The following is a 23511-nucleotide window of genomic DNA, read 5'->3' on the forward strand; positions in this document are numbered from 1 at the left end:
GTTTGTTCTTTGAAAATTAAAACAAAGACAGGAAACTAACATTTTACTTTTTCAGTCTAGTTTGCTCATCTTAAAGTTGTAATAATCAGTTCAAAACGGCTACTTACACTTGCCCACAAAAATGGATGAAAGAGCTTTGCAGATAAGTTAAAGACCCCATAGCCCCCCCTTAACTTTAAGCTGAATTAGTTATTTCTTTGAGTTGCTTGTTTTTAGTCCTGTTGTTATAGGTATCAAAGTAGCTAGCTGTTATTGCTTCTTTGTAAGGATTTCTGCTTTTTTTTTATATTCATGTTTAAGCAAATCAAAGGTAGGTCTTTATAGCGGAAGCGGAAGGTGTGTTTTAGAGATATGGTAGCATACCTGTACCACGTTAGTCTAGGTGTTACGGTAACAGTAGCAGTGACACAGGATTTCCATATGGCAGCAACTTAATTACATACTGTGCATTCTTGGAAAATGCTTATCTTGGTTGCTAAAGCTTTATTCTGACTTTGTTCTTTTATCTCTGCTAGCTAGATTAAGCTAGCTTAGATCCTGGTCCTTGCTACTGTTCACAGCTTTCTCAGGGTGTGTAGAAGTACTCTAAACGTGAGCTGCCAGCAAGTTTTAATGATATATGTTACTTACTGATTTGTGTTCAACTCTGCTTCACTTCAAACCGAGACATCTGTTCTAGGTTCTCTGTAAGGGCCTACGTTATTAGGTATTTGATACCTTGGAAGAAAACCTAAGCCCTGGAAATTTTAGGAGTGGGGAAGATCCAAAGTGTTGGCTTTTTGAACTGATTATAAACAGTTATGCCACTGGTACTAGTGTACCAGTGATGATCAGTCCATGGATTAAGAGAGTAATTTTTCTAGTATTGAATAAACAAATTTCATATTACCAGCATGGAAAAATGGAATCATTTCATTGAGGCATGAAAAATGCGGCAGTTTATAGGCCTTAAGCTTCATTGTGTCATACACTGAGAAAATGTGTTTTGATGTAGACTTGTAAATAACCTTATACATGTGACTGACAGTATGTAAAATGGGAGCTGGCCACTGATCTGGCTAATGTTGCTGTCATTCACAAAGACTTGCCAGAATGAGGCCTTTGCATTTATCTTTCTTAAAAGCATAGTCAAGTCTTGAACAAACTTCAGATGAGTAGAGCCTCCCAAACCACTTATGCAAGTAGTGGTATTGGAACCTGTAGAGCTATGGATATAAAGAGTATTTTAGGAGTGGACAGCAGTTTCTGGTATTGTTTTACTTGCATTAATAATTGCATCTTTTAGCATTGCTTTTTATTTAGTATAATTTCACTAAAGCTTTGTTTACCTCTAGCTTGAAAGGCTGGCTTTAAAGCTACGTACAGTGTCTGATTTTCTTTTGAAATGTATTTGCAGAATGTCACTACAGTTTTCAACTTTTTTTTTACAATACTTTCAACTTTTGAAATTCATAGCTGTAAACTCTATCTAAACATGATATTTGAATTGCTGTTTTATTAAGTAGTCTTGCATATCTGTGAATCTGAAAAAAATAGTCATTTAGTGAGGAAATAGTTAATAACAAAACATTACAAATAGTGTTTGAAGAGGTTGTTAGTTTTGCTCAGGAAGTTACCATTTTCTAGAATTTGTGCTGCCTCATTATTTGTAATATTGAAACTGCTCCTTACCAATCACATTAAGAAATGAAAGTAATGTTCACAATTCTATGTGGAAAACACTGAATTAGACTTAATGAAAGCAGAATTTGGCCCAATTAAATAGTGTAAACCTGGAATATTGCATAGAGTATCATTAAACCTAGTCCTGACTCTTTTATCGTGATTGCAAACAAAATTGTTTATATATTTTTCTGGAATAGTTAATTTTAGTGAAAAGGTACAGCTTAAGCACTTTGTGAACCAGAGCCAGGGCTGATACTCTTCAAAGTTTATGGCTAAAGCACTTCAAACGCTAGAGTCAGCTAGTCAAAACCTAGGATGAAAAGATTTGGAGAACTACATATGATGCTACTATAGGAGCTCCGTTGCTTATATTGCTAGATGGTGGCCTTTCCTGTGGCAGTGCTATAGCTGTGTAACAAGGGCCATTTTAGTTCTTTTGCTTTACTGGTGGGAGATAAAGGTATTTTGATTTCTGGTGGCCACTAAACTTCCTTTACCTCTACCATCATTGGCTAATTAACCTTGTTTTAAATGTATTCCAGTTTGAGTAATTATATTTTATCCACCTTAAAATTCACTCTACAGTCTCAGTCTAATAGGGTAATGGTATTCTTTGTTTCATAGCAGTCTGATGCTGACTGTAGCCATGAGTTATTGCCATTATGGCACACTTCTGCAGGTTTTATTTCTGACTTTTTGAAAGGGTTATAATCTTTTGGATTTTGATTTTTAGGAATGAAAGATTCTTAAGTTACTGTTTGTTCAGATTCTCAGCACAGGTTAAGTCTTCTTTAGACTGTTCCATTAATATAAAGTTGACTGAAATTTGACTTGTGGCATCTAGGGATTTTTCAGTTATAGAAGAATAACATAATGTTGTAGAGAAACAGTGAAAACAAGGAGGTGGCACAAGTAGATGCGACTGAGGAATATCATACTTTAGGCAGTGGTTCAGTGCTTAGGGCGCACATTCGGATGCAATTTAGAGAAGCTCCCTTAAATGTAGATGTAATACTCTCTTCCTTTTTCATGTAGGTTTGACTGTTGGCAGAAATCATCCAGATTCAGTACTTTGCTTCATATGTTTTGTGATATGCCAGAGAAAAACTCTTTATCATCAAAAAGAATAAGGTACTATTGTACTTTTAATGATATTGCACTCTCTGCACTTTAGTAAGAGATTTGTTTTTAGGGATAATATCAAGTAGCTCTGTGTCCTCCAACATCATGCCCACCCCACTAAACCTACTTTTTTTTAATAGCCCCAATGCAACAAGATATATTTGACAAATTGTAGGTTAATTTTGTTTTCAAATGAGTCATTAAGATAGTAGTTCAGATAACACTGCAAAATCAAGTAGTTTTCCGTAGATATTACGACTTGCACATTTTTTCTTTTTAGAAAATATCAATGTTTTCATCAAAAGACTGTCTCTATGTTAAGCGCCAGTATTACCATTTAATTTTCTCTTAGTGAACAGTATGAAAACACTTCTTGCAAGTCACATACAGTTTCCTAGCTGCTGCTTCCTTCTTAGCGACATCTTTCTGAAGTTACAGTATGGTTCTTTTTGAATATAAAGCAGGTTGGTAATACTACAAATGCTTTGGGGTATATCAGCAAGTTGTTATACTGAAAGACTTCAAGAGGCAATACATTAGGCAAAAAGCAGTAGCGATACCTGTAGAGAACACTATACGTGCCCTTAAGCAAAAGATAGTAATTAGTTGCTTGTATTCCCATGCAAACTATCCCAAGTGTTGATGTTTATGAATTGCAAGATCGCTGCAATACCAACTCAAGCTAGAAGCTGTTGGAGTTGTTTATGCCCATTCAATTTTTAATGTACCTGTGCGATGTTTTGATGGAGGGCATTTAGTCCACAGGGATTTGCATGCTCTAATTGTACCTCCAGTGATGTAAACACAAAAGTAAGGATAGTTCTTCAAAGTATTTTAAGTGCTAACTTCCACTTCAATATTAATAAAAAACAGTGAGGACACTGCTGAAAATACTTTGCTATTTTGTTGGCTGGATATGATTTGGTTGCTTTTGTTGTGCTTGTGGGATGATGGTCATTAAAAGTATCGAAACACCTGCTGTGAAGATAGCCTGCAGAGCTAGAAGTTACCCACAGCTTGTGCCTATCTGCTTTGGTACCCTGTAACAATTTGTAACAAATTGTACCAGACTTGCTAATTATTTCATACACATTCATACACTTTTGCATTTCAGTCAAAAGAAAATATGTGGCTAGAACTGACTCTGTTCAATGTTAGCTTGAACAGTGGCAGTCTGTTAAGGCATGCAGCAGTGCTACGTTGTTTCATAGAACAGTGCAAGAATTGTGTGAACCCAACCCTAGTTTGCACGCGAAGTATGTATCTTTGGTTAATTCAAACTATGTACATTTTGGAACATTGATGTTGCATTTTTTGGAACACTGATGTTGCATTAGTATGGACTGCTGACCTTTCAACGGTTTTGTTATTGCAGAAGTCTTGGCGTTTCATTGCTTGTGCTTTAAGTACCATTCAGAGTGGATCCTTGGCGAGCCTGGCCGTTTGGAGGGGTGCTGCGGTGAGCTGGAGGGTGCCCTTCTGTGCTTGCTGAGTTTTGGGGCTGGGGGTAAAGTTCTGTCCTCTAACTGGAACGCATTAACACAAAGTAAACCTTCATACAGAAACTCCTTGGACTATCAGGTTTGATTTGTGTCTAGCAAAAATATTTGAAGTTGAGGGTGGGAGGAAACAGCAACAATTATGATATTTTCTTTCACCGAATTAAAGAAAGAGGATATTGGGGAAAAATGAGATCATATATTACCTGAACCATGTAATTGAAGTCTGAGCTATCTCCACTGAATTGTAAGAGTGGGAGGAGTTTGTTAGTCACTGTGGAAGGCAAAATGTCAAAATGACTAATTATGCTGTTACAGGAAAGAGGAGATACGGCTAATTCCTGAGTAGCAGAGCAGTGCTTTCAAGATCTATGTAAGACTATCCCCGATATAAAGGCAGCAAATACTATTTCAGTGTAGTTAAAATAGTTGCCCTATAATTTCTAGAAGACTACATCACAATTTCTTGCATGGGACAACATTGGCAGGGTATTATGAGTAGTAAATGTATCATGTCTTGAACATGTCAACAGCTTAGATGTCGTGTGTTATACCTGCTCCTCTGTGGTTTTAGTCAAGATAAAAATATTAATACATGTGTTTTACTTCTGCACTATTCTGAGAAAGCTCACTGGAGGAACGTCTTTATGAAGCAAAGTATTCGTTAGTCTGCTCCATTTCTCAAGCACTAAAATATTTTTCTTCTGAATGCTTTTTGTTCACCATTCTAGTTGTTTTTTTTCCTGCCCTTCATTGAAGCTGTGGGATAATGGATGTTGCTAAATGATTGTCTGTCATGAAACTTGAGGTGAACGGCTGAAGGTCCTGCAGCTCTGGGCTCCAGTTGGGCTGGCGGAAGCAGGACCAGTAAAGTTTTTAAGCCATGGCCCCCGTAATCAAACACTTGAGCACTTTTGATTGTAATCACGGAAGCAGTCCTTTCTGAAAAACAGCTTTTTCTCGTAGTGTTTTAAGTCAACTTGCACTTAGGTTATGCTTTGCTGTGTATCAGATAATTTCTTAGATAAGAGTTACCATATCTTGTACTGATAGCATCCATCACAGGTTTTCATTAATCTTCCCCCCCTAGTGGTTTTGAAAAGCTTTTTGAAGTTTTTGGATTGTGTTGCATTAGTATGTGAAGAGTTAATTTCACCTTAAATGTTTCTCAGATGATGATGTGGGCCTGGGCTTTCCTGTTGGGTGTTTCCTCTGCTAGTTGCCTGTTTCTTTACAGCAGAAGGGTAACATAATTTTGCCTAAGCAACTACATAGTATTTATTAACTTTGGGGGGCTGAATTCCCTAATTTCAAATAAAACTAGTTATTTTCAGAATACTTACAAAAACACAGCCAGGGAAATAGGCTGATTTAGTTCTGCCAGATGGAATCCTGCTGCAACACAAATCATTAAAAAAAAAAAAAAAAAAAAACCAACTATTCATAACTCTATTGACTTATTGTTTAACATAGGGCTACTGGAAGCCACATAACTTGCTCATTTTGCAATTCTGCTAAAACTGAAATGTTTCTCTAGACAAAAGTCTGACGTACAGCAAGGATGTTACAAGAGTGATACAAGGAATTATCTGAAATAGTAAGATACTTTTGTTGTAATAGTATTTAATTTTGTAAAACCTCTAAGCAGAAATAAATACTTACACAGGTAAAAAGGTGATCTGGTTTGTATATATATAAATATGAATTGCACTTAAATAGCTGATATATTTTTTGCATATAAAGTTTAGAATCACTTAAATAGCGGCCGTGCTCATAATAGTTGTGTAATAAAATATTTCACAATTGTGAAAAGTGAAGAAATGTAATTTATATAGGGTCCCCGACAAAACAGATAAACATGCATTATCTTCTTTGGCGAGAGGTGAGCAGTTGCTGCGTAGTGTTACTGATACTGTGATAGTTGATTCATTCCTTTAGAATGCAAATTTTAAGTATACAAAGATTCAGTACTTTTATTTAAGAAATATGCCCAGAGGCTGTATTGGTAGGCTTTGGGGAGATATCTCGTTTGGTGTGAAATAAATAGTTGTTAAAAGATCACATGAATTTATGTCTTAGAAGATGAAAAGTGCTGCTGTGAGCGCTTGAGAAAACCCTCCTGTACCTGGCATGCAAGGATGCCACTTAGTTTGGTTTTTCAAAAAAATCTTGCCAAACCTCACAGTAAATCACAAAGCTACAGGCCGGGCTGGGGAGTGGGGAAGAGGATAATGGCAAAGTGTCAACTTAAACTTCAGAATTAGGACTTGGATTTCCGACACCCGCAGCCCAAACCTCTGGGTATGGTTGCTGAAGAAAATCCTGTTCTCGATGGAGGGAGTAGTGGCCTTTGCTGAAACTTGTATATTCAGGTCATTTGAGAGCTTAAGTTTCAGTGAGTGGATTTACATGCCATAATCAAGATCTATATGCCAGTCATAGGCATCCAACTTTGAATATTTTGAGTGAAATAGGAGGGGAAAAATATTCTGAAAGCATTTGAGAGAAAGAATGCTTTGGTACTTGAGGCTGATGTTGAAAATTTGTCTTACTAAAGAAAGTGAAATGTTAACTTAGCTTATGCTATTCCCTGCCTAATGTGGGAAGATGGTGGCTCCCATTTTAATAAATAATTGCAAAATATAATACCAATTTAATAAAACAGAGGTTGTAAAACAGCTATGGGATTAAGCCGGACCCATTTTTATTCTGTTGTCAAAAATAACAATCAACTTCTCTCTCCATTTTGAAATTCACTCCTGGTACTGTGGTGTTGTCCTTTTTATTCTAATCCAGTGCTGTCATTCTTTCTGCAGCATTTTCTTCCAAAAAGTGTGGCAATAAATGAACGTCCTTCCCAACATCATATTACAAGTTAGTTCAATATATTTGCAGAAAAACAGCATACTTTAGAAATATTTTTTCCTCTTACATGAATATCTTCTTTTTATGCAGCTATGGTGAGGACTTGTATGTCTCCATGATTTAAACCAACTTGCATGTTACCTTTTACTAGAGACAATTTAAGTTGCTACTGCTTTTGTACTAACTTGTACAAGTACTAATCTGCCTAGAAGTTTAAATGCCTGAATTTGTGCTTCTTGTGTGTAGTCAGATAACATCCATTGAAATTAATAAACTTAATGCTTGTCTATCTGAGAAAGTTATTACTGATATAACTTAAAGTTGTTTGAAATAAACTGGTACACAAATCTGTGTAGCTGACTGGCTTTATTTTAAGAACATCTTACAGAATCTTAGAGCAGTTGAGCTTGGAGGAGACCATCGGAGGTCTCTCGTCCAAGTCCCTGCTCAAAGCACGGTCAACCAGGGCAGGCTGCCCAGGGCTGGCTCCAGTCGAGTTGGGAGTGTCTGCATGGATGGAGAGTCTGCAGCCTCCCTGGGCACCCTGTTCTAGTGTCCGACCACCCTTACATAGATTTAACTGATGTTGAAATGAGCATTTATATAACGCTTTATAACGTTTAATTCAATTCACTTTAAAAGTGCAGTTTTATTTAAACTGATGCGGTCTTTTGTGTAGCTGGAGCTGTAAGCAGTTCTTAGGAACTGTTCAGAAATCTAGATTACCATTTTATCCATTCCTTGAATCAGTGAGTCAGTGCTAGTCAGAGTTAGTATGAGGGGGACCTATAACGATATGCTTCTCCACTGCTTCTCTGCTTGCCTCTTTCCCCATGCTTCATCACTGCTTACAGCATCTCTTAGGACATCAAGGCAGTTCCCTAGCTGAGGCAAGAGCTGCCTTCCTGTTACGTTCCTTTTCTTTTCTTTTTCAGCCTCCCAAAAAGGTGTTCCCCCATCTCAAATCTGTCTTCTTTCATTTCTGTTACAAGTCCTATCGTTTTAGTAAAAGTAAATCTTACCTTTTCTGGCATTGCGTTAGTTTTTATCTGCCATAGTTGTCTCATACCTAAACTAAATACTGCTTCTTTTCTGTAGCTCTTCTCCTCTTTGTTTAGAAGAACTAGCCTACCTAGAACTTCATATAGTGTTTCCAGTGATGAGAAATTACAAATGTATATTTTCAGCATTTTCTGATTTTTATACTGCTTCTGTTTGTCTTTCCCATTGCCACTGCACGTTCATCAGGGAGAGCAGTGTGGATAGAGGCACTAGGACCCATTATTTTGATGCTAGTTGTGTTGAATTTTAGAATTAAGGCTAAAACCAAAGTTATCAGTTCTCAGGTAGTTTGAATGATGGTATTGCACTGCTGCTGGTGAATTGCCAGATAATAGCAATTAGGCATAGAAACCATTATAACCACTTGGTCATGGTCTTTTTGATGATACTACTGTCAAAAGAAACAATACACATTCTAAGGTGCTAGCAGCAGATATATATATATAAAAAGTTGAATTCTTGTCAGATATATGTGGTATAGCTTTAACATGAATGGCGTGTGGGCATGTGACAAATGATGGAGGGAGCTGTGCCTTAATTTGATATGCTGCTTCTGCCTTTAGAAAAGATCTTTTGGAAAGATTTTTTTTTTCATGAACTCATAACTATTTTTTCTTCACATCTCATCTAGAAGCAGACAAATGAAGAGAATCAAATATTTTTGTGGGAAGCATATGGAGGAGTCTTCCTAGGCCTGTTTTCATTATGTTTTGAAGTGTTTTGGACAGATTTCTGAAAACCAGGATGTCTGGCGAAGGCTCTGGAATGGGAAGGAGCGAGGTGCCTGGTTTCTGAATGATCATCTCTTTCTTCCTTCTAAGTATAATGGCAGCCTCCTTTGATCAGATTGGGAATTATAACATCTAATTCTTCTAGAAAAGTTCTTTTAAAGTCATAAGCTGGTCAGATAGGCTTCTAAACAGCTTTTATTAAAAAAAAATTCAAATTGAAACTTTCTGCAGGAATGCCTATAGCCATTCTTAGACAGAGTGAGATTTCTGGGCACTAAATGAAATCACTGTCCTTATCAATTCCAGAATAGTCTCAACTGTTCAATCACGACTCCTCAATTAGAAATGCCCCAATACAAAGCTTTCCAAAGAGCAAGGAAGATCTCTTATGTTTTTGCTTATGTATAAGGAATAGTAATTTCTAATGGACACCTACAACATTCTCTCTTTTGAACCTAATTTCCTGAAAATCAGTAGTGAGAGGCAGCTAGGTCCCAAACTGTTAATATGCAATACGTTTTAATTTTGAAAAAAACCTTTCATTCTTTTAAGTTCATGAATGGATTTTAAAGGCATAAATCACAACTAAGTGAGCTTACCTGTTGCATCCTGCCCAATCGTGATCTACTTTGCATCATTCTTCTGTTACAAAAAAGAAACAATATTTGGAAAAGATGAAGAGTAGGATATCTTATCTAAACAATGACTGTCTGTGTCACGGACCCTGCATGTGCGAGTTGTTGCTTTCTACAGTTTTGTCCATTTCTGGATTTTTCTTTAGCTGTTATATACTCTACTGAAGTCACGCATCTGTCTTCAAACTTTACTGATTTTGACAAATAGTACCACAGATAATCTCTAAAACAGAAGTTAGCAGAGATACTGCAAGGTTTTCTTTTTTTTCCTTTTTATAAACAATGCTATTAACAAGAACCAGGTTTATTGAATTGACATTTCATACTACTTGCAGTTAATTGTTAGAAAACTGGGGTTTTCTTGTTTACATTAGCCAGTTTCATGTAAAGTATATTCCTCTACTGAGGATGGCTTTATGAGGCAGGGATAACTGCGGAAAGCTGCAGAACAGGGAAATGGAGCTTTTGATCATGCGCAAGTGTAAGCATGTACTGGACTTTACACTTGAGCTGTATACTGCTTATGCAGATGTATTTCAAGGGTTTATGGTTTGATAAAGATTTGAGAAGTCCTTAGCAGACTCTACAATAAAACTCAGATATTCTGTCAATCTAGGATGCCTAAAATCTTTGCTCAAAGTGACTAATAAGCACAGAATTGGGAAGATAATATGTTATTAGCTTTTGAATTCAAAGAAACCTTTCAGTTCAAGGAACTCTTGATAAATTTTGAATGCTGTGTAGTGCAGTGTTTGTGCTGAGTGATGAGGAACAGGATGATTTTGATTTCTTCTATTCAGCTGGACTGGAGAAAAACCCATCGCACTTGCTTTAAATTGTGACAATTTAAAGCACCAAATGGTATAGCTTTTATTTACTAAGTATTTTTTCTGAATTTATATGGAAAAACATTCCTCTTATCCTGTAATAATATGGATAGAGCAGATAGTATAGATAAAGCAAGAGGTTACTTTCAAAATAATTGCTGAGGATGATCTGATTTTTGTGATTTAATAATTTTCTCTCTGCAAAATCATAGATTTGTATGAATTTTTATTTGTGATATTGATGGCAATGAAACATAAAAGTTACAGCAGTGGTTATGTCTTTTCAATGTGAAAGAGAAGCCAAAGGGTCAGAACTCAAGAAGGGAGAACTAGAGTGTAAAATTCATAGGATAATTCATGTTGGAGGGGACCTCTGGAGGTCATCTAGTCCAACCTTCTGCTCCAAGCAGGATTAGCTATGAACATATGATATATATGGGCAACAGAGTATGTAATTGTAGGATATGTACTATGTGAACTTTTTCCTGTAGTGTCTGTATTTAATCTAGTGTAACTTTTTAGTTTACATTAAGGGATATGACTCAAAATGCTGTCAAAAGAAGTATTTATATTTCTTTACGTTATGCTGTGATGTGCCTTGCAAAAGGTTTCAGTTGCTTTTTCTCAAGACTGCTTCTGTGCAACCGGAAGGCATGCCAGTACCTCCAAGTGTAGCAAGTATCTTTTTCTTGAACTATGTTCTGGGTTTATATATAAAATACAAAAGTATATATATTTGTACCTAGAGCCAATAATGCCTTCATTGTAGGTGTTCCTTTTTTCTACAAAGATTTAAGTTTAATCATTACTATAAAATACTCTCAAATGTATCCTTTCTGCAAAGAATTGAAAGTTTTTCTTTTGGCATTTGAAAAGCAGAAGAAAGGGACTACCACAACAGAATTTTATTAATGAATGATTTACACTGATTCCAGCTGTGACCATGTGATTAGTCCTTCACTAAGCAACAATGGGTATTTTCTTTCTGCTTTTATTTGATTTCCAAGAATGTGTCATCTGTTACATAAACTGCTGCCAGTATACCCCATGTAAACTGGTATTTTTTATTTCCCTGAAGCATAAGATGAATACCCACCCATATCCCTCTGGAAATACTGTTTTAAATGAATTGGGCATCTTATTCACTATATTTGATTCAGCGTGCCAAAATCATAAAACTTAAAATGCACTAAACTATTTGTAGGGTGCCTCGTTCCCTGGTAGTGCAAAAGATGGATTATTTCCACTTTTACATTTCTATCTTAATATTTTATTACAGCAATACAATGTGTTATAGAGGTGGACAAGCCTGCAGATTGAAATGTGGATAGTCCAGATTGTTCCTTTCCCTAGACCATATGGTGTAGTTCTAAAAGCCTTTTGTACGCTGTCTGTTTAGTTGATTGTAAACTCAGTCTTTAATGTACCTTAAAAATGAGATATATGTGAACTAGAAGTTAGTGTATCCTGTGTGTAAGTAAAGCTTCTTTAAAATGTATGTAAAATCACAGTCCAGTGTGCTGGCCTCTCGGTAGTTGGTGAATTTTGCTGTTTCTTGGTAACTAACATTAGCTTGTCTGTGTGTGGAGGGGCAGTCTTTTCCATTAAATGCTTGGGAAGGGGGGAGATCTTAGTATATAATGAACATTTCATAATATTTCTGCTTGGCAAACAGCTCTGCCAGTGGGTGATGTGCAGGAACATCTAAGATTTCTGACAGATGGATGGTAGGACTGCTAATACACCTACACAAGTTGTAGCTTGTGATGTTCCCGGTGTTTCTTTGATGCCTAAGAAGCTTGCGTTCGCACTTTGTTCTGATGTTGCCTGGTGTTGGGTTTTAGAAGAGTGGAACCAAGTCTCACTCTGGATTTTAATATGCCACAATGAGGGCAGATTGTAGTCCTCACTGAAAGTGAAGCATGTATTATGGAGGAAAAACATTTAATTTGTCTGTGTAATAAAGTGTTTAAAAGTAATTGCTAGAGAGTCTAGAAAATAATTTTATTTTCTATTATCATCATATACCATAGGAAACTAGTTGGGAGAAGTGTCTGTTTTCAGTGAAGATAGTAGAGTTGGTGCTTTGTATTTCCCCCCCTTTACATGCAAGTGTCTCTCACTGGAACTGTTCTGCAAGTCACAACCTGTTTTTAAGCACTCACCTGAGTTTCTCCTTAGTGGCAGGTTTTGCAGTAGGCAAGGCTCCTGTCACGTGTAGCTTGGTAGAGAAAAATTCACCATAATAATAATATTAATAAAAACCCTTCAAACATTGGAAATCAAGCAAGAAGTAAATGACAGTAGTGGAGAGTGAGACTGTTGCACTATGAGAGGCCTCTTTTAATGAAACTTATTGATCTGTGCTGCATATCTGAAGGTTTCGAAGGATTTCAGATATTCGTTCTATCTCTAGCTGAATGCAAAGGATTGGATAACCTTAGAGAGTATCAGGAAGGGAAAAAATACAACATTTTTGCCAGCAGAGATTAAATAAACTAACTCTTGACCTTTGCTAGGCATGCAGAAATGGGCAGAACCTCCGGAGTCTGGTGGCAGGGGACTGGGGCATCGTGTGCCAGGGCAGCAAGCGGCGTCAGACTTGTGTTCCCTCTTTTCTTGGCTGGGGTGTGAAGTCAGTGGGAGCAGGAAAGTTATCTGTGGGCAGAATTTTCGATTCGTACACTCGGAGTTGTTCAGGAGCTGCGAAGCACAAGAAACCACACTTAATGTTCTGTGAAGGCAGCTGTGACTGAGAGCTGCAAGAGAAAGCAAAGATGGAGCGTTTGCTAGGCCTGCCGTGGGATGAGGATGTTCTCCAAGCCCGTAAGGTGCCACTTGCAGAGAGCATCTGAATGACAAAAGCTACCTATTTTTCAGCGTATGCTGGGAAATGTTGACGTATTTCTTTAAAACAGACTGCTGCTTTTATGAAATACAAGTCTGTTAGACTTTCTTTTTTTTTTTTTTTTTTTGAAAATAGGTAAGCTATTTTGGTTGATCTTTGAGGGAAGCAGCTATTTCAGTGCCTTGACAAAGAAGATTTTGACGTTTTTGAAGACGAGGCTGGAATCTCATGCTGCTTGGAGTAACAGAGTAAGTCATGGAAGCAGTTTGACCTGTGTGGCTCAGTCTGTGCTGTGGTGGTTCAGAGGGCTTCATAGACATGTGTGAGTGGACTCCATGGTTCGCCTGGAAGTACTTGAAGACATGGAAAGAAGCTGAGAGTGTGAGTGTAGAAGACCAAAGGACAAAACAGTTGTGCTTTAGTGGAGGATTAGGCATTTGAGGGTGCTTTGACAGGGAGGAAGGCTTGGTGTGCACCTCAAAGAGGTAGTGGTTGATGTACTCCCATTCTGTCCTTCATGGATTTTATAAGGTCATTGAAAAAGTTTAAAGAGAGAGGGAGGAAAAAAAAGAAAAGATGATGCAGGACTGAGATAAGTATAGTAGCAAACCATTAGAAGAGAAGGTAAAAGGTTTGTTTGGCTGGGTAAGAGGCAAGGCAGAAGACAGCAGAAGCATAAGTGGGAAGGGGAAATCAGGGGTTTGCTCATGACAATTCATGTGGTTTCAAGAAGTGTAGATCTTCCTCTTGAAGATGGTGAAATTCATCAGGTAACCAGATAAGGAATAATTTATTAATAAAAGGTACAAAATTTTGTCTCATTTTTCACTTACAAATTTAGCAAAATAGTCAAAGTACGTTCTAGGTAAAATATGCATTTGTCTGTATTTTCTTACAAGGTTTGCTGTTAAGGAAAAGTTAGCTCTGTTGTCTGAAACCAAGTTTTTCATGTGAGGCAAATGGCAAGTAAATTCTGTTGTGCTGATTTAAAAGGGAAAGCAAATTCTGGTGGTTTGAAGCAGGGAATTTGGAGTCAGGGCTCCTTCATTCTACTCCTGGCTTTGCTGTAGCATAACTGTTGGAATTTTGGAAAGATCACACTTTTAATTTAGGTTTTTCTTCTGTAAAATAGAGATAACAATACCTGCATACCTCACAGGAGTGTTGTGAGGTTTAATTAATGTCTGTTAAGCTCTTTGGCATTTTTGGATGAAAGCAGACAAATGAAAACTCTTGTCGTTAATAATGGGAAAATACCAGGCGGAAGATGTAGCGTGATTTGGGGTTGAGTAACTGATCTATATTTCCTTTTTGCCTTCATTATAAGAGGAATTCTTTCTAGTTTACCTATAAAGGCAAAAACAAATCAAGTGTTTTTCTGTCTTTAAACTCTGTGTCAAGGTTTTTGGAAGGGTGGGAGTGCCCCATTTAGAGGTCATATGCTTTGGAAAAGGCAATAATAATAATAACAGATATGTGAAATTCTGTGTATGTATGAATGTATGCTTATACAGTGTAATTCAGAGCAATCCAGTAATTTGATCAGGAGAAATTTTTTGACAAGATTTAGGAAAATCAAAAGAGCTATTTTTGAGTAGTAAGAAAATTGTTGAGGAATTCACGTCACTAAAATTTGTTTCCAAAGCTTTTTTTCCCCCCATTCAAAATCAGCATAGGATAGTGAATAGCCAAAATAACCTTTCCAGTTATGGTCGAAAGGAAAGTTCTGTATGTTCATCAGCAAGTTTCTGAGCATCAGCTGTGCTTGTAGACACAAACTTTAGAAACCTTGGGGGGTGTCAGCAGATGTCATGGGTGGCATTGGACAGGAAGCAGTTCTAAATGTCAGCAGTGTGTCAGGAGTATTTGTAAATAAGCAAAACCATGCGAGTTGGTCTACATTTGTTAGTCAGCTCTTACGCACGTTCGGTGTGCTGATGTCTAGTGCATGGTTGAGTATCTCTTTTGATTTGAATGTACGCTAAATTTTTTTTTCCTCACTCTTCATTGTATCTTAATTGTATCTCTGATATTCAAATGGGAAGAATGAAGCTCCTTCCAGAGCTACTAGTCCTTTCAATGTGGGCCTAAAACAGCTTCATATAGGACCTCTGAGTATGTGCATCGAATTGATTTTTGTGGGAGCAAGCTCTGCTTAAACAGTGATGGAAGGATTGGATCTGAAAAGATTCAGAAAGATCTGAAGCAGGTTTCCTTGTAATAAAATAAGACCTCTTTTGGATTCACCTCTTTTAGATTCTGACCAATTGTATGAAGATGATTTTAGACAATCTCAGGTTAATAAGCTTTAATATTGTCACTAAAAGCAAAGCATTTGATCACCTTATTTTTCTAAAAATGGCCAAGTACCATGGTGTCCAAAAGCATCACCTAAGAAAGTTTCAAAGGAACTCTCCCCATAGCTCAGCAAAAATGCAGTGTCTTTATTTTCGGTTGTGACTGGTGAATAAGGATACACTAAAACTTCTGGGTGCCAGAGTAACTTCTGACAGGCCTTCAGTAAAATTCACTTCAGGTAAAACAAACTTTGTGGGCCTAAGTTTTCCTTGCTTGATTTTTTTGCAAAGTTTTAGGACTTCATAGCTCGAAGGAGTGCCTTTGTGGTGTTAACTGGAAGAAGGTGCAGCTGTCATTAAGGGGCAGAAGTTTGTGGTGAGGAAGAGTTTTGAAAGCTTTTCCTCTCCTTTTTCTTTTATCAATTGGAAGGCGATACTAAGCAGCTTCTTTAAAACTACCTGAATTCACCACTGGAATTCAAGCAAAGGCCAAGAAAAACACTTAATTGTATATATATACTTTGCATTATTAAATTTTAATTTATGAAAATGATTGCACTTCACCTTTGCAGCTTATATTGTGAGACTTGCTTAGTAGGCAAAAAGTTTTTATGATCTTAATGTTGGGTGCATCTGAGATGAAAGCCTCCACAGCAAAAGGGTTCACAGCTTTTGTCTACAGCAGCGGTGAGCACTATAGCTGAATTTTGCAGAAGTACCAGCAAGTCAGCATTATTTCTGAGCACAGTTGCTAAGACTGTTTTGAGTTCTGTTGCATACCTGGCTTGTTTTCTCAATGGCTTGAGCTCTGTAATTGATTTTTCCATATAAAAACACAAAGAATGAAACACAAGTAGTACCAAAGATTTTAGCCAGTGCTGTAGCATTTCTTGTGTTTTTGAGTCCTACTGCATGTGGGAGACACTGAGATAATCACTGCCTTTATTTTAAAGGTATTTCCAAATTGTGTGTGAACTTTTGTTTTTCAGCCCTACAAGAGCTGCTTATGATTGCTCTGAACACTTAGCTGATGGCATTTCCCAAACTTTCTGAATGGCCGGAATAGCTTTGCACAACTGTTAACACTTAAGTATGACTCAGAACAGTTACAAATCTTTAAACTCGCTGATGAAACTTGTGATATTTTCAACTTTGAGATGAAAAAGTGGGATTACCAGCACAGATCTTGCCTGCATGTATGAGGTATAATGGCATTCTCATGTTGGCTTGTAACATTACTTCTGGCGTTTTGAAACAGCATCAGTGTCTGTAAGAGCACCAGCTATTAACCAGCTAAACTTTAGATAGTTAGGAGCTTCCGGTAGTGACCTTACAATAGTTCCCTCAGCTCCAAGTTCTGCGATGAAAGTATTTTTCTCTGTACTGCAGTACTGATGGCAATTACCAGCTTTACTTACAGCTGTGAGCTCTTCAAATTGTACCTGGCTGCAGGAGGAATATGCTAGATATTACACTAGAGATAGTGCGGTAGATAAACTAGAGGTTCTTCAGTGGTTAAAGCTTAACTAGCAGATGAATGACGATGTCTTTTTGTTTTTGGCATGTTGCAATATGTGCAATTTTGGTAAGGATTTCCTGCTTTTAGAAGGAAAGTTTTATGAGAACGGCCAGTATGACTCAGAGGCAGGATAAATGCTTTTCAGACTCCTTCAGGCATGTGGAAAAGAGATCCTCAAGTGACGCTAAATCAGAATTTTACTAATAAGTTCATGATTTATTATGAAGCACAATCCAAATAAAACTGTTGTTGACTCTTTTCATTGCAGACTACAATGCAGATTACATGCTGTAGCCAGATTTTGTTGGGTGCAACAGAAACAGTTTTTAAGGCACTGGTTTGACTTTCTGATGGTGATGATTTTAATGGCATTTTTCTAGTCTCAACAATCTGATAACCTTCAAGGAAACATTTTGTATCTTGCTGGTCAGACTTTTTCATCGTCTGTGCATGCCCCCTCACTTTATCTGTGGCTTTGCTAAAATGGCCACTCTTTCTTCATGTCTCTAGGGTCTCTCCCAGACATTAATATTTATTCCTATTGCAGTAACCATTTCTAAAACATCAGATCAGAACCTAAGCTTGTTTACAGAATAACTGGTTACCTTCCAAAACAGATTGAGGTATTGCATAATACCTTTATTCACAGAAAGAAATTATATCCTCAAATGTTCACTGTGTCAGTTGATAAATGATAAAGACATCCTCGTTAGCATGCCACTGTTTTTTCAACTCTGTGTAAACATCAATATTTTCTGGTGGGGGAGGAAAACTCCTTAAATTCTCGTACTTACAGTGTGATATAAAATGTATGAATATGCTTTTTCTTCGTTGTTTTAAGCAAATCTTTGGAAATATTTCACGGGCTTCTAAGCCTCTGTGGGCACCAGAATGAACACAACTGACTTGGGTCATTAGAGCTGCCATTCTGCGCCGGCTGGGGCATTCGAAACCCTTGCAGTGCACTGTCGCAGCGTGCTTTGGACACACTCAGGAACATGTAATACTGCAGATTTCTGTAGGCCCTCAGGAAGCCCAGTCAAACCTTGGTAGTGCAGTTCCTTTCAGGGGGTGTTCATGATGCTATGTCATTAAACAAAACTGTCCCCTCTCATTGCACTGGCTGTGTACATTGACTTGGACAGCGTTCTGTATGTGAAGGTGGAGATCGGGTATCGCTATTCGGGAAGTGGAAAAATATGTTTAGGGCTGTAGTAAGTCCTCCTTTTATGTTATATACCATTTACTATTGAATCTGAGAGCTTGCAAGTGATTTCTTAAATTGGTGTGACGATGACTGGACACAAGTCACAGTTAGTGACATGTATTTCTGATTTTCAAAGACTCACAGTATGAAGCATTGGTTCCTTCCTGTTTTGAGAAAACAGGAGCTGTACAAATGGAAGATCAAAAGTTATTTCCTCTGTTTTATTCAAATAGTACTTAATTATTAACATTAAGAACTTCATGCAGGTGATTTTCCAACCTTGAAGCTAATTTATGAATCACAAGAATGTCATAGCCAAGCTACTGCAGAGATCTGGTACTTTTATGTTGTTTCTTGTAAACAAATCAAAATCTGATTTATTCTGCTCACTTGGAGAAGAAGGGTTTTGTAGCTTGGAGAAATCCTCACGGTTATCACTTTAAATTGCTTGTGTTGTAGGTCTTTAGGTGAATAAGAAGGCAGATACATTTGGCAATCCTTTTTAAGTCCACTTTACATGATAACAGAATTTCGTTTTGAAGACACTTGACTGGCAAGTGTGGAGTTGTGTGAGTTTGTCCCTTAGTAATATTTGTCTGTGTCGGCCTCCTCCTAGGTGTCACAGGAGAGCTACATTTGATGGTAGGACTCGTCCTTTCCTTTTGCTCAGCGAAGGTGTGACTGAACATGCAGATCCTTTCATCACTTACTCAACTGAATAGTTTCTGACTATAAAGTAAATCTGGCCTGTGCCCACTCAAACACTTCTGCCATTCGTCTCAGGGTACCAAACCTAATGTTTAAATTAACTGGTGGGATTCCCGGTATTGTACAAGAAAGCTGTTTCAAATGCTAAATCTCAGTCTACCATGATAAAAGAACCAATTCCATATTCATAAGGTTTTACTACTTTGAATTTGCTGTAGAAAAGAAACCAACTCTTTAGCAGTTAATGGTGGCTTCTTTTAATCAATTAGATAATGCAAGCTATGAACTCTTGTCAGATAAAGTCAGTCAAAGTATTTACAGGTCACTTTTTCCTCAGTGTGTGTGTGTATATATATAGATAAATATATATTTATATATATAACAAAAATATAAAAACTCTATGTTCATATCCAGTTTAAGTAATGCTTACCTTCCTATACAGCAGCTGTTCTGAAGCTCAGACCTACCATAGAACACATTTCTCATCATATTCCTAATAAATCGGAGGAATTTCAAAATGCCAGCCTATTATTACCAGACTGGTGCTTTATAATAGGGAACTAGCAACTAATATGTCTCCTGTCAAGTTTAAAAATAGCACTACTTCTCCCATTACAACACCTATTAGTTCCCTATCCACTCAGAGATATTCTAAATCAAGTATCTTCCATCTATTTAAACGCAATGTCAGCCATCAAATAGATATTAACAAATTTATAGTAATAGATATAGTGCTGAAAAAGAAGGTTCTTGCAAACTGGGTTGATTCTTCAAGAACTGTAAACATCATCCAAATAAGTTGGATAAAACCAACATACTGCAAAGCAACATTAACAGTCTCTGTTAAAGTAAATTATCATTATTCCAGGATTCCGAATTAACATGGCAAATGGTTCCTGGAGCTTATAATTAACTGTTAAATCAGAATAACTGACTTTCTAAAATACAATTGCTTTGCTTTTTTAGGTTATACTCTCATTACATTTGTTTTCCATTTAGAAAAACCTGTTACTGCCTGAAGTTACCCAAAGTATTTTAGAACTTTTTCCGATACTTGATTGTTTAGTATCTACTACTCTGTAGCGTGCTTGCATCTATTTCTTTTTTAAATATATCGAGACCTTTAAAGGGAGGAAGCAAGAGAACAAATTATATGAAAGAGTGTTGTTTTTCTGGCGATGGGTGGTCATGGCTATAGTCATTTCCCTGGTGGAGCATGGGCCTTGTTCCTCCATCACACCTCGTCTTTGTCTTCTCCTGTTCTCCTTTGGCTTAGAAATCAAGAAACTTTCTCCTAGTTAAATATGGCAGTGCCTACTTTGCATTTATTAATCTGAACTTGCCAAAGTAGCTTGGACGTACATCACTAGACACGTAGTTTCCCTGATAACCTATTCCGAAGAGTATTTAGTACTACATACAGTCTTTATTTGGTCAATTAGAAACATGCAAACCAAGTTCTGTGCTGTAACTGCTGTTCACAGTGTAATGGGAGTCAGGAGGTTGGTCAGTGGAGGTTCCCTCAAAGCGTTCCCTTTGAGTGCTGTGCTCCAAAAGGAGGTGTGTACGTCCGCACTCAGGTAGTGCGGCTCTGTGCGGTTTGGAGTTAACCATAAATGTGATGCACAGATGTTTCTCTCCGTGGGAGAAAAATATATTCCAGTGATTTACTTTATTCAGTGTGGATTAAGGTCTTCAAAGATGTTGCCTGAGGATTGCTAGTAGTATAGTTACAAGAGATATGACAGTCTTGTACTATATCAGGCAAGAAAGTGAAAAGAAAATTTGGAATATTTATTTTTTGCTTTTCCATAACTGGGAAAAAAAAACCCAAATTTAATTTACTGCATAAAATGATGAAGGCCATTAATGCCTCTGCCTAGATAAAATAATAAAGCAATTGAAATACTGGCTTTCAAAATGCACCTACTCTGCATGTGTGATCTGTAGCAACATTGTTTACTTAGCGTGCCCTGTATAATGTACAGGTTTTACAGCATGTTACTTTTTAAATATGTAAACTCCAAAAGGAGCCATTGTAGCCTTTTGTGTCAGGGTGTCTCTAGTTTAATAGCCATGAGGACATCTTTAAGCCATAACTTTCAATTCCTGCTGTTGTATTTCAAGGTTGAATGCACAGACTTTAAGAACTGAACCCTGTGATTCTCACATAGTATGCTTTTTAGTTAAGATTATAACAATTCTTTTAAAATTCTGTTGTGAGCAGTTTTATTTGCATCATCTTAAGTGTTACAAGGCTTTTTCCATGTATAGGTTGCAAGCCTGCCCAAGCTCTTGCATGCAAACTTATTGAAGGACATAAATCTGTGAATGAGAACTCCCGTTCATTGTGAAATACTGTAAAATTTTGAATTTCTCTGAGTTTCCAGTCTTCTCTGTCATTTTTAAATTTTACTTTTGTTTTGCTTTTTATTTTCATTTTATTATTTAATTTATCCTTTATTTTATTTATCCTAGGCGTGGTACTTTAGAGAGCTGGTGTGTAACTGATCTCCAGGAATGGGAAGTACCACACAGCTGAATGGATCCATGATTGCACACTAATGAGAGGTGTTTTACCTGTCTGGTCACATGAAGGCAGACTGCAGAGTAATCGTGCTGTGACTTGACAATACACGGTGACATATTAACCCGTTTGTAGTCTGGTCAAATTTTGTCCAGCATCTCTCTTTATGAAGTAGTTTAGGAAGTTTTCCTTCCAAGTTTTCCAGGTAAACAAGGAGAAGTTTCTGTAGTATTTTGCAACAGAAAAAAATCTTTATTTGTAAACAGAGATTCCATCTCCCTTTATTCAGCAGGAATAAAGGCTGCAGGAGCAAATGCGTATTTTTAGGAAGCCTAGAACTGTTCCTTGTCAACAAGTGAACAGGGATTTGAGTGTCTGTCTAGCTGACCTCAGGTTGTAACTACTGGGAATGCAGTTTGGAACTTGGGAAGTTGGACTCATGCTGTGGGATTAAGAGTAATTTGGACTTTATAAAGCTTGTGAATCATAGTGCATGATTCTGCTCTTGTATTTCTGCAGCCAGTGAAAGAGTCGGACTTGGAACTGGTAACAGGCAGTCTCAAATTCTAGGATGCTGAAGCTCAGCAGGATTCATTTTCATGAAAGTGGGCTCATCACATCATATGCTCTGTCTTGGAAGCAGATGGAAGAACACTTCCAGGGGTCTTGGTGGATTCCTTTGCTCAGCTCACCTTCACTGGGAAAGAGTAGAGTGACAGGGAAATCTGTCTACAGCCAGCTATCAATTCCATTTTGTATTTTATGTCAAAAATATTGCTAAAATGCCTCAAAGAAATTTTAATGAATTATTATCCAGACAACATCCCTGTTTGACAGTGGTTTCAGATGTGTTCAGACAAAGTGCATCCCAGTTATTACTGCTATTTGCAGAGGTTAATGTCTCTCACGCTGAAGTGTACAGTCACTGTAGCTAAAAACCACCTGTCTTGCTCTTCTGCTGTGTTATATATAAGCCTCAGCTTGATGAAATTATGAAATAACATGGTTATACAACAAGAAGCTTTAGATTTTGGATAGGTTTGCAGAATCTAAAACATCTGGACAACCACATCCCATGTCCCTACAAGGGAAGTCAGGTATGATGCTAAGCGGTGGAGTGTGTCATACAGCTCTGACTCCGAGTGGCCAAACTCTGGCCAGACCCACCTAGTTCTGCAGTAGGAGGGGTCTTGCTTTCAGATTTTTCACTTACGCTTTAGTGATGCTGGCCACTATGGTAATGTGAGTCTGAAACTTGAAAGAGAATATCTCCTTACAAGGAATGAAATGTGATGGTATAAAGCCTTTTCACCAAAACTTCACTTTAGGGGGCTATCTTTGAATACCTTCTGGTTACCTTGCAGGTGTCCCGGTAGGCTGTCTCTGGAGTGGTGGAGACAGGCTGGTCCACTTGATACACGTCTCTCCAGAGGCGGTGGGGAGAGTTCTCCAGACCTGCACAGAGTAGTTTTGGCTGTTACCCTCTCCTAACTGAAGAGACATGTGTTGCTCTCCCCCTGAAGTCTAACCTAGCTGCTTCTGCTAAGACCAGGTTTGATAACTGGGGTTAGAGAGATGTGGTTTTAACTCAAAGAATTTAGAAAGAGAATTTTTACTATAAAACACACTACTGAATATGAAGTTTATATTACTTAATATGCCTGATAGGCATTTTGTATGCTACTTTCAAATCTTACCTCTATTTCTGTCTCTTTTATTTTGAAAAGAAAGAAGCTGCACCTTTGTTACAATTTAATTGCCATATTACAGTTAAACAAGTTACATTGGTACGTTGATTAATATTTTGCAGTTTTAAACCACTGATAAGAAATGGAAATTTTATACAGTTGTTTCTCCTCGATGGGCTATTTCTGCACTCTCCATTGCCCTTGGGTTTCCAAATCGTGAAAAGCAGGTTTCAATTAACGAACTTTTTTTAGATCGTGAGAGGATGGAGGCTGTGAGAATGAACCACATGATTTATATATGTCACGAACTC

At 37.4% G+C, this 23511-nt stretch overlaps 1 protein-coding gene across 19 annotated transcripts in view; it reads left to right on the forward strand.

The window, feature by feature from the left end:
* The window catches only part of GTDC1 (glycosyltransferase like domain containing 1), a 195537-nt gene that overhangs the window by 35041 nt on the left and 136985 nt on the right, over positions 1 to 23511 (forward strand). For 4 of the 19 annotated variants that reach the window (XM_064514589.1, XM_064514586.1, XM_064514590.1 and 1 more), the window contains 2 exons: positions 2701 to 2796; positions 4163 to 4246. The exons of 13 other annotated variants lie outside the window; for them this stretch is intronic. The gene's annotated coding sequence lies outside the window, so the exon portion shown is untranslated. The remainder of the gene's footprint in view (positions 1 to 2700; positions 2797 to 4162; positions 4247 to 23511) is intronic. 2 more of the 19 variants (XM_064514588.1, XM_064514594.1) reach the window with 1 other exon arrangement.

The sequence above is a fragment of the Dromaius novaehollandiae genome, chromosome 7, assembly GCF_036370855.1.
Source record: "Dromaius novaehollandiae isolate bDroNov1 chromosome 7, bDroNov1.hap1, whole genome shotgun sequence".
Lineage (NCBI taxonomy): Eukaryota > Metazoa > Chordata > Aves > Casuariiformes > Dromaiidae > Dromaius > Dromaius novaehollandiae.